Source organism: Leptonychotes weddellii, chromosome 6 (assembly GCF_054177405.1).
Source record: "Leptonychotes weddellii isolate Sample4059 chromosome 6, ASM5417740v2, whole genome shotgun sequence".
NCBI classification, from domain to species: Eukaryota; Metazoa; Chordata; class Mammalia; order Carnivora; family Phocidae; genus Leptonychotes; species Leptonychotes weddellii.
Genome location: NC_138374.1, coordinates 132724455 through 132737595, shown reverse-complemented (window position 1 = coordinate 132737595; position 13141 = coordinate 132724455). Strand labels below are relative to the sequence as shown.

The window sequence follows — 13141 nt, the reverse complement described above, 5'->3', positions numbered from 1 at the left end:
AGGGCTTTTCCCTGTCGTCCAACACTCCCCTTTCACATGATCTCTGGCCATGGCCACGGATAGGAGGAGGGGAAAAGGAGGAAAAAGGAAAAAAAAAAAAAAGGTTTTCAAAATAATTTGGAAAGTCCTTGTACACGCTTGTGTTTCCATCTGGCAGCACGAATCCAGGACAGCAATAGACCCTCAGAGGCAACAACCAACTGGGAATTGAGTGGAAAAAAATAGGAATCCTAGACCCGCAAACTGTCCAGTTTTTTTGGTGGGAGAGGGAGTAGGGGTAGGGATTAAGTCAAATCTTTTTGGGGGAGGGCTCAGCTCTGGGCTTTCAGGGATAAAACACTGAAGATCAACTCCATGTGTGTGACCCAACTGTCCTGGAAATTTCAACTGGAAGAAAATCCAAACCTTAAGTTGTGCTTATAACTTCAGCCCAAGTAAGAAAAATCAGGTTGGGGGGGCACAGGGTGGGGACCAAGTCTTAGGTGGTGGGGGAGGGCTTGGGGATGGATGCGGTGGGGACAAGGCAGAAGAGAGCTATGTCTTTAATTCTGTCCTATGGTTATACATATTTTTTCTTCTATGAATGGGTTTTGCTGTAAATTATAGCTTTGCCCGTGGTCCCTTGGGTCAAAAGAAATAGTCTCTAAACAGAAAACAGCTCTGATTGGTGACTTTCCTTCTTCCCTTCCCAACCCCCTTCCTAATTGAAACCAAATGTGCAATATATTGGATGCTGGGATCCCTGGCGCTCTCCCAGGAATCCTCAGAATGTGAGGTTTCTCTCAAAGCATCTTGCATCAGCCTGTGGATGTATGCCTACCGCCGGGCTCCTTCACCGGCAAAGTAGAAAAAGAAGCGTTTCACAACAAATTCTTTTTTTTGGGGTTGGGGGGCACGTAGTGGATTATAACTCTGTTTTCTTCTTTCCAAATCTGTGTACTTCTGGATGAACGTAAGTTATGTGTTTTTGTTTTTCTTTCCTTTTTTTTTTTTTCTTTTCTAAAAACGAAAGCTCTGAATATGCTTCTGATGTCTCAGGAAAAGTTTTAAAAAGGAGGCAGAAGGGGGTTTCAAGCCAGGCGAGGAAGGGAAGGGAATGGGGCACCATAGACTTGAGAAATCTAAGACCTCACATTTTTTGTCGGCGGTGGGGGTAGTCCTGGATTTATATTTACAGAGGGAAGAATAAAGAACACTAAACCAAAGAAGATGGGAGCAAAACAGACGAATCCATGGAGCTGCAAGGTCCAATAAACAGCCTTAGCAGGGTTGAAACTGTTGGCAGGCAGGACAGGCTGATTGCAGAGCTGGTTTCCTTCGGCATGGACAAAGCGGAGCGGGGGAGCAAGATTTTTAGGCGTTTAGTAGTGGTGTTTGAGGGTCCCGAGTTTTGGAGAGGACAACTTTTTGTACTTTCGTTTTCTCAGCGGTGTCGCTGACTTCCTTGTGCGAAGGGCAACTTGGGACGGGGGGTGCCTTCACTGTGAGGTTTGGGGTGGCTCGGAGGGGGCCTGCGTGGAGGGGGCACTTTCCACCCTGCCTGGCTGGCCCGGGGTGCCTTTCCCTTTGTTATCCAACGACTTGGGACGGTTTGCAGTTGGGACCTCTGCGTCCTGGCCGAGGTTCCAGAGTCCCATCCAGGGAGAAGGAGAGTTTTTCCAAGTGGCTGAAACTCTCTGGCCAGCTGGCGGTTTGAGGCGGGAGGGAGCTCACACCATTCAAGCCAGTGGGGGGTCAGCACCATTTTGCCGACTGGTTTCTGCGTCCTCTCCCTAGAGGAACGCAGAATTAGAGCTCTGGGAAGAGCTTGAGAGACCCATCTGGCCCCTCATTTTGCAGATGTCAGAAATGGTAGCAAGGAACTGACAAGATCAGGGACGCACAGCGCGGTGGTGGGGCTCCAGTATTGGGGCTGGAAATGAAATTGGGGCTTTCTTTGCTGCCAATCTAGTGCTCCTTCCACACCTGCCTCTACTTTCTTGTTCGTTTCATGGCTGAGATAATGGAGGCATTTTAATGAACAAGTCCCCTCAAGGACCTTAGTTACCTGACGGGAGGATGCGGGAGGTGGTTCATCAGCTCATGGCATCTATGGTCATACAGTTGACCTTTGAACAACAGGGGTTCAGGGTGCCGACTGCTGTACCGTCAAAAATTCACGTCTAACTTTTGAGTCCCCCAAAACTTAACTATGAATAGCCCACTGTTTTTTTTTTTTTAAGATTTTATTATTTATTTGACAGAGAGAGACATAGCAAGAGAGGGAACACAAGCAGGGGGGGTGGGAGAGGGAGAAGCAGGCTTCCCACGGAGCAGGGAGCCCGATGTGGGGCTTGATCCCAGGACCCTGGGATTATGACCTGAGCCGAAGGCAGACGCTTAATGACTGAGCCACCCAGGCGCCCCTGAATAGCCTACTGTTGTCCAGAAGCCTTGCCGATAACAAATAGTTGGTGAACACATAGATTGTATGCTATATGCATGCATATGTGTGCACATTATATGCTGTACTTATATAGTAGTGGAAGCTGGAGAAAAGAAAATATTATCAAGAAAATCATAAGGAAGAGAAAAAAACATTAGCAGTACTGTACTGTATTTATTGAAAAAAATCTGGATTAACAGACCCACGCAGTTCAAACCCCTGTTTGTCGAGGGTGAACTCTATTTGGTTGTGTGTGTGTAGAAAATAAAGAAGCTAACATCTGAGTACTTACTATCACGGGGCTTCACATTCAGAACTTTCTTTATATGTTTGATGAATTTTTACATTTCTGTAAGACAATTCTTCTTTTATAAGTAAGGATATTAAGGCTTAGCAAAGTGGAGAGAGTTGCTTAAGGAAATGCAGCTAATCAGCTTGAAATTCATGTACGCCTGACTCTAAAACCTGTGCCCCTTTTTAAAAAAAAAAAATCATTTGCATTTTACTTTTTTAAATTGAGGCATAGGATGTAATGACTGGATATTTGTATACATTGCAAAGTGATTGGCTCACCCTCTGTATCCTCACATTGTTACACAAGACCGTCTTCTTGCGATGAGAGCTAAAATCTGGGCTTCACGTCTCGAGGCCATAGTGCCCCCCTCACTCCTCCACACACACATTTGGTTACGAATTCCACATTTCCCTCCATGACCAGGATGTGAAGGTATCAGGCGAGGGAGCAGCACGGATTGTCTCGTGGAGATCGGTCTCTGCACGTGGCTGAGTATTTATCCGGGTGCCAGAAGGGGGCTGCAGGTGGGCATCTCTGTGCGCTTGGAAAATACTTAACTCTGTTATGCAAGGAGCCTGGGATTTAGAGTCAGAAAAACCAAGTTCAGGTTCTGGCTCTCCTTTTTACTCCTGGCAGGGTTGCTTTCCTTTCCTGCACCTTGGCCTCTGAATTTATTACGTGGGAATAAGGGCAACATTTTTCAGTATTATTGTTTGAAGAGATATTGGATATGAATGAGCTCTGGAGCCTGGGAGGGGCTTAACCATACCCGTTCTGATAATGATGATCATTCTACACCCTGGAAGGCAACGTGGGGCGGCCTCTGCCATGCTGGTTGTGGCAGCCAGGGCTTGTGTTGGTGGGAGGGCGGCTGTATTTGGCTGTGTATACAACTCTGAAATGGGAGGCCCCAGTCCCCGCGTCCATCTCCTTTGGGTGGAGGCCATCCCTCCTCCTGGGGAATATTTCCAGGGTTTCTATCTGAAGCTCCCCTTTGGTGGCCTGGCTTGGCCATCACTCCTCACCCAAGGAAAGCGGTGGGGGGCTGGAGGACACTGTGTTGTTCGGGCATCCCCTGCTTCGGTCCGCACCCCCTCTAACCAAGAGGGGAGTGTAGTCAGGAGCCGTCCCTTGGTTTCTCCTCAAAGGAGATCGGCTTTTGAGGAGCTTCATGTCTAGCTGAGGGTAGATCCTTGACCCAAGACTCTCTTGTCCCGGGCAGGTGCATCTCACCCGGTCTTTTACCTCATGTTTCCCTTTCTGTGCCTGTAGTCAGAAGGAATGCAGCCGCTCCAGGGGGTGGGGCAGGCGGGCCAGCGGGCAGTGGGGAGGGCCCTGCCTCTGCTTCGGGTCCAGATCTGCTTGCTTTATAAACACCAAAGGTAAGGAAAGCGGGGGAAGGCATTTTCAGAATCTTTTACTAAGACTCCTCAAATTGAAACTTCCAACAGCATCTGTATCTGTGAGATAATAGAATATGCGTATTGGTCTCTGCCCCTGGCTCTTGGCACAGGGCTCCCAAAGTCCTCGTTTTCTAAGAGCATGATAAGAGCACTGGGGGCATTTTGGTTCCAGGCTTTGGTCTCTGACTCTGGTTCCTGACACAGAGCTCCTAAATCCCTCAGAATTTCCTGGGTGATAGGAATGTCCTTTGTTCTAGTGAGGTGACTCTGGGGGGGCTCCTGGATAGGGTCTGGTCACCAGAAAGACTGAGCCCTGATTAGAAGCCTGGAATTTTCAGCCCCACCTGCTGTCCTCCAGGAAGAGGAGAGAGGCTGGAGGGTGAGTTAATGATCCATCATGCCTATGTGATGAAGTTTCCATGAGAATCCCCAAAGTATGCGGTTTGGGGAGCTTCCGGGTCGGTGAACATGTCTATATACTGGGAGGGTGGCACGCCCCAACCCCACAGGGACAGAGGCTCCTGTTCTTGGGACCCTCCCAGACCTCACCTATGTATCTCTTCTGGCTATTCATCTGTATCTCTTATCATATCCTTCTTTATTTTATTTTTTTTTTAAGATTTTATTTATTTATTTGTCAGAGAGAGACACAGCGAGAGAGGGAACACAAGCAGGGGGAGTGGGAGACAGAGAAGCAGGCTTCCCGCGAGCAGGGAGCCCGATGTGGGGCTCGATCCCAGGACCCTGGGATCATGACCTGAGCCGAAGGCAGACGCTTAACGACTGAGCCACCCAGCCACCCCCATATCTTTCTTTATATAATAAACTGGTAAATATAAAGGTTTCCCCTGAGTTCCGTGAGCTGCTCTAGCAAATGATCAAATCCAAGGAGGGGGTGGTGGGAACCTCTGATTTGTAGCCAATTCAGACAGAAGTTGTAGACCTACTGTTCGCAGTTGATGTCTGCACTAGAGGGGGAGAGTCTTGTGGGACTGAGCCCTTCACCTGAGGGGTCTGCACCAACTCCAGGCAGTTTGTGTCAGAGTTTCTGGGTGCAGAAAACCCACACAGCTGGTGTCGGAAGTATTGTGAGTGCACGAGTGGAGGAAACTGAGTTTTTCCTAGACGGTGTCTGAGCACAGAGTGGGAGCATCATCCAAAGGAGCCCCATCAGCCCCCACTATCCTCCAGCCTCTCTGTGAACTGTCTTCTTCTCTTCTTCTACAGTCCCTCCCTGGACTTTAAGTCAGATGAATTACCCATCACACATAAAGAATATAGTTCAGACTTTTCCATGTGATTGCATTTCTAATAGACATGCTAAAAAACGAGAGTGGTTGCCCCCCCCCCTTTGGTTAACATCACACCATTCTAAATTAGTGTTCATTCTCAGACATGCTTCTCAAGCTCCTTTATGAGATCCACTTTCAGGAATTTTACATCACCCACACCTCAGACACGCAACCCAAACACATGTCTCACTGGCATCCAGAAAGCTCACCCCCATTTAAAAAAACGGACCTCCATAGCCATGCTGAAGTCCCGTGCCAGCTCACCTGAATGGTGACCGTCTGAGCGCAGACACACTGGGTTCTTTATGCCCTTTGCCCTGTTGGAGGCCGTGCACCATATGAATCGACTCTCGCAGCGATGATGACTCAGTCCAGAAATGTGTCCAACATCCCCAGGCATCCGAGAATGTCTCTGAATTCAGCAACCATCCACAGCGAGGGCTGCTCCCCAGTAAATTAGAAACCTTGGTGGAACTTAAAGACCTCCAGAACCATTACCTCAGAGTATCTCCAGTTGGGGGTTGGGAACCAGTACTTTGAAGTGTTCCCAAAGTGGTTCTACTGTGAACCTCTCCTGGTAAATATCCACGTCTGTCGCCTCAGCCACTCCTTGGCACGGATGAAGGGCAGGCTGCAGGGAGAAACCAGCCTGGACTACATCCCCCTCGGCCATCATCCTATAAAGAATTTAACTCTTAGTGCCTTCCTTCTCTGGTTGCCTTCTGTGAGCTTCCTGCAGACCTCCTCATGATGTATACAACCTTGCTTTTCCCCTTACGTGGAAGCTTGTCAAGGACTCACACTCTTTTCAGTGTGAAGTCAGACAGACCTGACTTCCAATCCCAGTCCGAGCTCACCCACTCTGGGACCCTGGGCGACCTGCTCAAACCCCTTAAGTCTCAGTCTCCCACTCTGTGAAATCAGGATTATAATTCCCATTTAATGGGCATTACAAATGCCACCTGCAAGCACTCGGCATGATGTTGTACATGTAACTAGATGAGGTCAATGCGGATAATTTATATTCAGTTCAGTGCTGCTGCTTGGTTCTCCTTGTTTTCCCATGGCCCAGTCCTCGGTGAAGAACATTCACCTGCCCAAGTCCACTTCTGCCAGCAACACCAAAGTGCTCTCTCAGCGCAAAAGACGTGGGTTCAAGTTCTGGCTTGGCCACCACTTATTAGCCATATGACCTGGGACAAGATACCCAATCTCCTTGGATCTTTTTCTCATATCACAGATTTGTTAGGAGAAACAGGTGCTGTTAGATATTCAGGGAGGCCAGCGCAAAACCTCACACATGGCACATGCTCCGAAAAAGTGAATGCTCAGTAAATGGTGCCTCTCTTGTTCTGAGATGATCATCGGTTCCTCATGGGCTACAGGCCCACCGTGCGTGACTCTTGGGGACCGATATCTTGGATTGATTCCTTTCATTTGAACATCTAGGTTAGGTCACGGATGTGATTCGTTGGAAATTGGCCCTTTTGGATTTGAAATGACAGCCGTCATGTCATCTCTTCACCCCTAATCCTCCTTCCCCCACTGCACCTTTACCCAACCTTTCCCCTAATACTGGAGACATACCTGTGCCCAATACCATCTTGTCACTGGGAACTGATCACAAGAGTGGATTACTTGGCCTGGGGTCCACATGACACCAGAAGAAAAAGAGAATTGGCAGTTTTTGGCAGGTAGGGAAGAAGGAATACTAGATGTTGTCCATTGGGCAAGTTAATCCCGTTACAATGAAAAGGTTTAGAAGCCATTACCATGAAAAGAGAATCCTATTACAACGAAAGTATGAGTCACAGTGACGAAAGCTGTTGTAACTGAACGCAAAATGCATTCAGGAAAGGGAGAGATGAGCTAACAAAAGAGAAATTCACGTTTTGTGCTTCTGTAGGAGTTCTCCAATAACGGACTGGTCCCACCAAGGGTTCCAAGCTGGAGGGACCATGGGGGGCAAACTGGCCTTGACTTGTTCATGTTCACCTGTTTTCCCCTCCTTCTCCTCACACCCAAGTCTCTACCTCCCTTCCCCATCCAGCTATACTTATAAGAAATTTCATACCTGTTTCTCTCTTGTTGTTCTGGGGTCCCTTGGCAATTCCATTTTATTTTATTTGGTTTTATTCTATTCCGTGAGCATTTATTCATTGCCTATTAGTGTAAGACACTCTGTTTAACATTTTTAAATAACCATAGCTTAATAAGGGAACTAAGATGTCCAGATGCCTGTCCGGGGACATTCACCAGAACATCCATCACCTAATGGCTAAAGTGATGGTCTCTCTCAACTTTCTCCATCTCTTTTCATTCAACGTGCCTGCCTTTGGATTTGTTATGATTGAGCCTGTGTTATTCAGACATGATTGAAAATAATTCTCTTCTTATTTTGATTTCCTTTCTTATTTTTGCTTTCTATCCTTTCTGTTTTGTGTGGAACTACTTGATGTTTCCAAGTTTCTGTAATTCTCCAAGTAATGGAGAATCCCAGCATTTGGCTGGGTATATGCTTTTTTTTTTTTTTTTAAGATTTTTATTTATTTATTTGACACAGAGAAAAACAGCGAGAGAGGGAACACAAGCAGGGGGAATGGGAGAGGGAGAAGGAGGCTTCCTGCCGAGCAGGGAGCCTGATGCGGGGCTCGAACCCAGGACCCCGGGATCATGACCTGAGCCGAAGGCAGACGCTTAATGACTGAGCCACCCAGGCGCCCAGGGTATATACTTTTTAGCTGGAATCTCACCTTGGCCTCCCAGCACTGAGAAAGGTCAGGTCCTACCCAGCCCAAGTGTCCCTGAGTCTTGGAGGAGCAATGAAAAGGCAAAGAAGTTCTAAAATGGGCTTAGACTCACTCTGAAGCCCCTGGGTTCAGCTGGGCTTCTCCTGGACACACTGGGCAGAGTCTGCAGTAGATCACTCATTCACCTGTCTTGTGGATTGTATTTTGTGCCTAGACAGACACCAAAGAAATGTCGGCAGAGTCCCTTGGAGCTACTGCTCAGAGGTTAATGCTACCTACACTGTGGTGTGTGGGTCAAAGGGGAGGGCATGTGAAGAATAGAGCCTCAAGTGCAAAAGGTAGTGAGGGAGAAGAATATGTCATAAGGTTTTGGTCCCAGCACCATCATTTTCTAGATTTTCTAGAAGTCTTTTAACCTCATTGGGCTTCAGTGTCCTCATCTGTCTCCGTCATGAGTTTTTATCCCCTCCTTTTTAGGTTCAGATAAGATAATGTATAAGAAGTTTTGTATACTGGAAAATTCCATGCCTATGAAGATGGTAGGTGTCATGCCCTTTGGGATGCATTTCATAGGTAGCTAATCCAGCAAAATTTACTGGATGCAAGATTGTCTTTAGGGTCTTCATGGCTTAGGCAACCAAAAGTAAATTGAGATGGGAGATGGATTAAAAAGAAGGACAAAGAGTATGTGAAAGAGAGATAATGTCTACAATTTGAAAGTCAAGGAGTAGTAAAGGGGAGTTGCTGTTTTTCTAAATAAACGTATGAGTATATATAGCTTTGATTAAAAAATGTTCCAAATATAAAATAATTCCTTTGCCATATATGTATATGTGTGTAAATTTAAAGTTTATTGTTTGTATCTTGATTATAAATTTTTATGTATTCATAAAAAAAGATGGACAAATAATCTAGTTTTTTTTATTTCTTCTTTAAAAATTTGAGCATTGTATGAATTCAGAAGAATCAAACAATTAAAATCTTGGCGAGCTCTCATATCAAAGAGAAGCAGTTTCTCACTGATATAATGCTTTTACTCCAATGGAGCTGATTTAAAAAAAATTAGATTTTTTATCCATTATGAATTTTATAGCATTCTGGGAAGCTCTGTCATAACTCTGTTTTTGCTGAATTCATTTATTTATTTCTTAGCAAATAGTTATTATGTGCTTACTCTCTGCTAGGAGCTATTCTAGGTTTTAGTGATCAAGAAGAACAATAAGGTTTTAGATGTTTATGATCATTCATTACCTTAGATAATCCCTCCTTTACATTCTGCAGAGCAATAGTATGAATTCGGGCAAAATTCAATTTGGAAAATTGGTATCCAGGATTAGGTTAATAAGATTTTGCTGTTTAAATTTTCACTGTAATTCAAAAATAGTTCTTGTATAGTGAGTATCAGCAGAGCCAGATGTTATACAAAAAATAAGATACAAAGTTTAATATTTTATTTTTCATAATTTCTTTTTTTAAATTAGTAGACTTTATATTTTAGAGCAGTTTTAGCTTTACAGAAAAATTGAGAAGAAAGCACAGAGTTCCTGCACACTCCCTTTCCCTTTGCACACAGCTTCCCTATTAACATCTTATATTAGTATTACATTTCATTTTTCATTCAATTACTCAATATGTATTTATTAAATATCCACTTTATGTTCTACACTAGTAATGATGGAGGTAGAAAAGAGTAAATCATATTTACGGCCCTCAAATTGTTTATAATGTACTATACCTACATGTTGGTGTCCCTCATTCATTAAAATTTTTTTGTTGTGCACTTAGTGCCTGCCTGATTCAGACTAAGGTTTAGTACAGTGCCTGGACATAGTAGACATTTGATAATTATCTGTTGAATATATGAAAAATGAGAATGAAGGATCTAGAAGTAGAAGACATCATCCCTGTCCTTAGGAGCTTGGGGAACAACTGACACCTATGACAGGGGCTAGAGAAAATTTCAGAAATAGATAAAATAGTAGTGGATCTCAGTAAAGGTGACATTGATGTAGGCCAATAAGGCATAAAGTGATCGGCGACAGTCCCAGCTTCTTTATTGGGATTGTCTTCCTTACCAGAGGCATACAAAGCTTAAGAGGAGGGGTGAAGGTTACAAGGCTGCTGGCACTTGTCCTTGAGGCCATACCCTCTTGAGATTCTGGGGAACAGGCTGATCTGAAGAAGAGAGCAGTGGCAGTTAAATACACTCAAGAGCAGATAATTGTTCCTAAGACAGACATAGTTCTACTTTTAGGATGTTTACATTGTGTAGAGTTTGTTAGGGAGAGTGTTAAAATAACATCACAGAAAATTTGAAATCGAAATCCTAGTCCTAGTAAATCCCAGCAAGTTATTTTTTGGATATTGACAAACTGATTCTAAAGTTTATATGGAGAGGCCGGAGACCCGGAACAGCCAACTCAATATTGAAGGAAAAGAACAAAGACAACCGACAGCCGATTTTGAGGCTTACTCTGAAGTCACAGACGATATGGTATAATCAAAGCACTGTGGTGTGGGTAAAAGAATAGATAAATAGACCAATGGAACAGGATAGAGAGCCCAGATAAATACAGTCAACAGAGCTTTGACAAAGGAACAAAGGCAATGCAATGGAGAAAAGACAGTCTTCAGTAAACGGTGCTGGAACAACTGGATGCCTATGTGCAGAAAGAAAATGAATAAACTGAGACATAGATCTTTCAGAAGAATTAACTTAAAATGAATCATGGACCTAAATGTAAGATACAAAACTAAAAAAACTCTAGAAGATAATGTAGAAGAAAGTTTAGGTGACCTTGGGTATGGCAATGACTTTTAAGACACAACACTAGAGATGTGATTTTTTTTTTTAAATTTTAATTCCAGTTAGTTAACATACTGTATCATACTAGTTTCAGGTGTGCAATATAGTGATTCGACACTTCCATACATCACCCCGTGCTCATCACGACAAGTGCGCTCCTTTATCCCCATCACCTATGAAAGATGTGATTCTTGAAAGAATTGATAAGCTGGGCTTCATTAAAATAAGAAACTTCTGCTCTGTGAAAGACAATGTCAAGACAATGAGAATACAAAACACAGACTGGCAGCAAATATGCCAAAACCACATCCGATAGGGGATGGTTATCCAAAATATGCAAAGAACGCTTAAAATTCAGTGATAAGAAAAGGAATAATCTGATTAAGAAATCGGCAAAAGACATAAACAGACATCTCACTAAAGAAGAACACAGATAACAAGTAAGCATATGAAAAGGTGTTCAATATGATATGTCATTAGAAAATTTCAAATTAAAACAACAGTGTGTTACCACTACATACCTGTTAGAATGGCCAAAATCCAGAACACCAACAACACTAAATGCTGGTGTGAATGGAACAACAAGATCTCTCAGTCATTGCTAGTGGGAATGCAAAATGGTATGGCTACTTTGGAAGACAGTTTGGCAGTTTTTTTTTTTAAATAAAACTAAACATACTCTTACCATCTGATTAAAAAGTCATGCTCCTTGGTATTTCCCCAAATGAATTGAAAGCGTATGTCCACACAGAAACCTGCTTCAGATATTCGTGATGTCTATAGCAGCTTTATTTGTAATTGCTAAATGGATAAACTGAATGGGTAAACTGTGGTCCATTCAGACAACGGAATATTATTCAGCAGTGGAAAGAAATTAGCCATCAAGCCATGAAAAAAACAAGGAAGAACATTCAATGCTTATGACTGAGTGAAAGAAGCCAATCTGAAAAGGCCAATCTGCATTCCGTGTGATTCCCGCTCTACGACATTCTGGAAAAGGCAAAACTATGGAGACAGTAATAAGATGAGTGGTTGTTGGGCATTAGTGGGGAGGGAGAGATGAATATGCAGAGCACAGAGGATTTTTAAGGCAGTGAAACTGTTCCGTATGATACTAAATGGTAAATACATGTCATTATAACATTGGCCAAACCCATAGAATGTACAACACCAAGAGTGAACCCTAATGTCAACTATGGACTTTGGGTGATAATGATGTGTCAATGTAAGCTCACTGAGTGTTAGAAATGTACCACTGTTGGGGCTCCTGGGTGGCTTGGTTGGTTGGGCATCCAACTCTTGATCTCAGCTCAGGTCTTGATCTCAGGGTTGTGAGTTCAAGCCCCACAGTGTACCACGGTGGTGCAGGATATTGATGTGGGGGAGGTTATGTGTATGTGTTGGGGGGGTGGGGTAAGGGGTATATGAGAACACCCTAGTTTCTGCTCAGCTTTACTGTGAATTGAAAACTGCTCTGAAGAATGAAGTCCCAAATCCCAAATTCTAGCATTTTGATTTCATCTTGGCTACCTTTTTATTTGAAGGCAGACCTTGTATTATAGTTATAATGATAAGCATTTTTTTTTAAGATTTTATTTATTTATTTGACAGAGAGAGAGAGAGCGCACAAGCAGGGGGAGTGGCAGGCAGAGGGAGAGGGAGAAGCAGGCTCCCAGCTGAGCACAGAGGCCAACACAGGGCTCAATTCCAGGACCCTGAGATCATGACCTGAGCCAAAGGCAGACACTTAATCAACTGAGCCACCCAGGCACCCCATGATAAGCATTTCTATTTAAAAATCATTTTTCTTTTTCAGATAACTATTGCTACTGTACCCTAACTTTAGTCATATCTTATTTATTAAAGGTAACAGAGGCAAAATCCTTGCTATCAATGGTTAAAACGATTGATAAAGACTAATTTAACAGGTTGATAGCAGATATTTGGGAAATCTGTTTGTCACAGCATTCAAATTATAATAACTATCACCTGGAAGGATAATAATTTGTTTAATGTAACATGCAAATATTCTCACTTAAAATCATGGTGTGGTAGAAAGAGTAGGATAGGCCAGGTTAAAAGAGTAAACTTTTTTTTTTAAAGATTTATTTATTAGGAGAAGGAAGGGAAAAATGGGGGGGGGAATTGGAGGGAGAGATGAACCATGAGA

The 13141-nt window shown here is 43.7% G+C and overlaps 1 protein-coding gene across 2 annotated transcripts in view; it reads left to right on the top strand.

Annotated features, from left to right (window-relative positions):
* Window positions 1-781: 781 nt before the first annotated feature.
* Window positions 782-13141, top strand: part of DDR2 (discoidin domain receptor tyrosine kinase 2) — a 152971-nt gene continuing 140611 nt past the window's right edge. For both annotated transcript variants that reach the window (XM_081825232.1, XM_081825233.1), the window contains exon 1: window positions 782-952. The gene's annotated coding sequence lies outside the window, so the exon portion shown is untranslated. The remainder of the gene's footprint in view (window positions 953-13141) is intronic.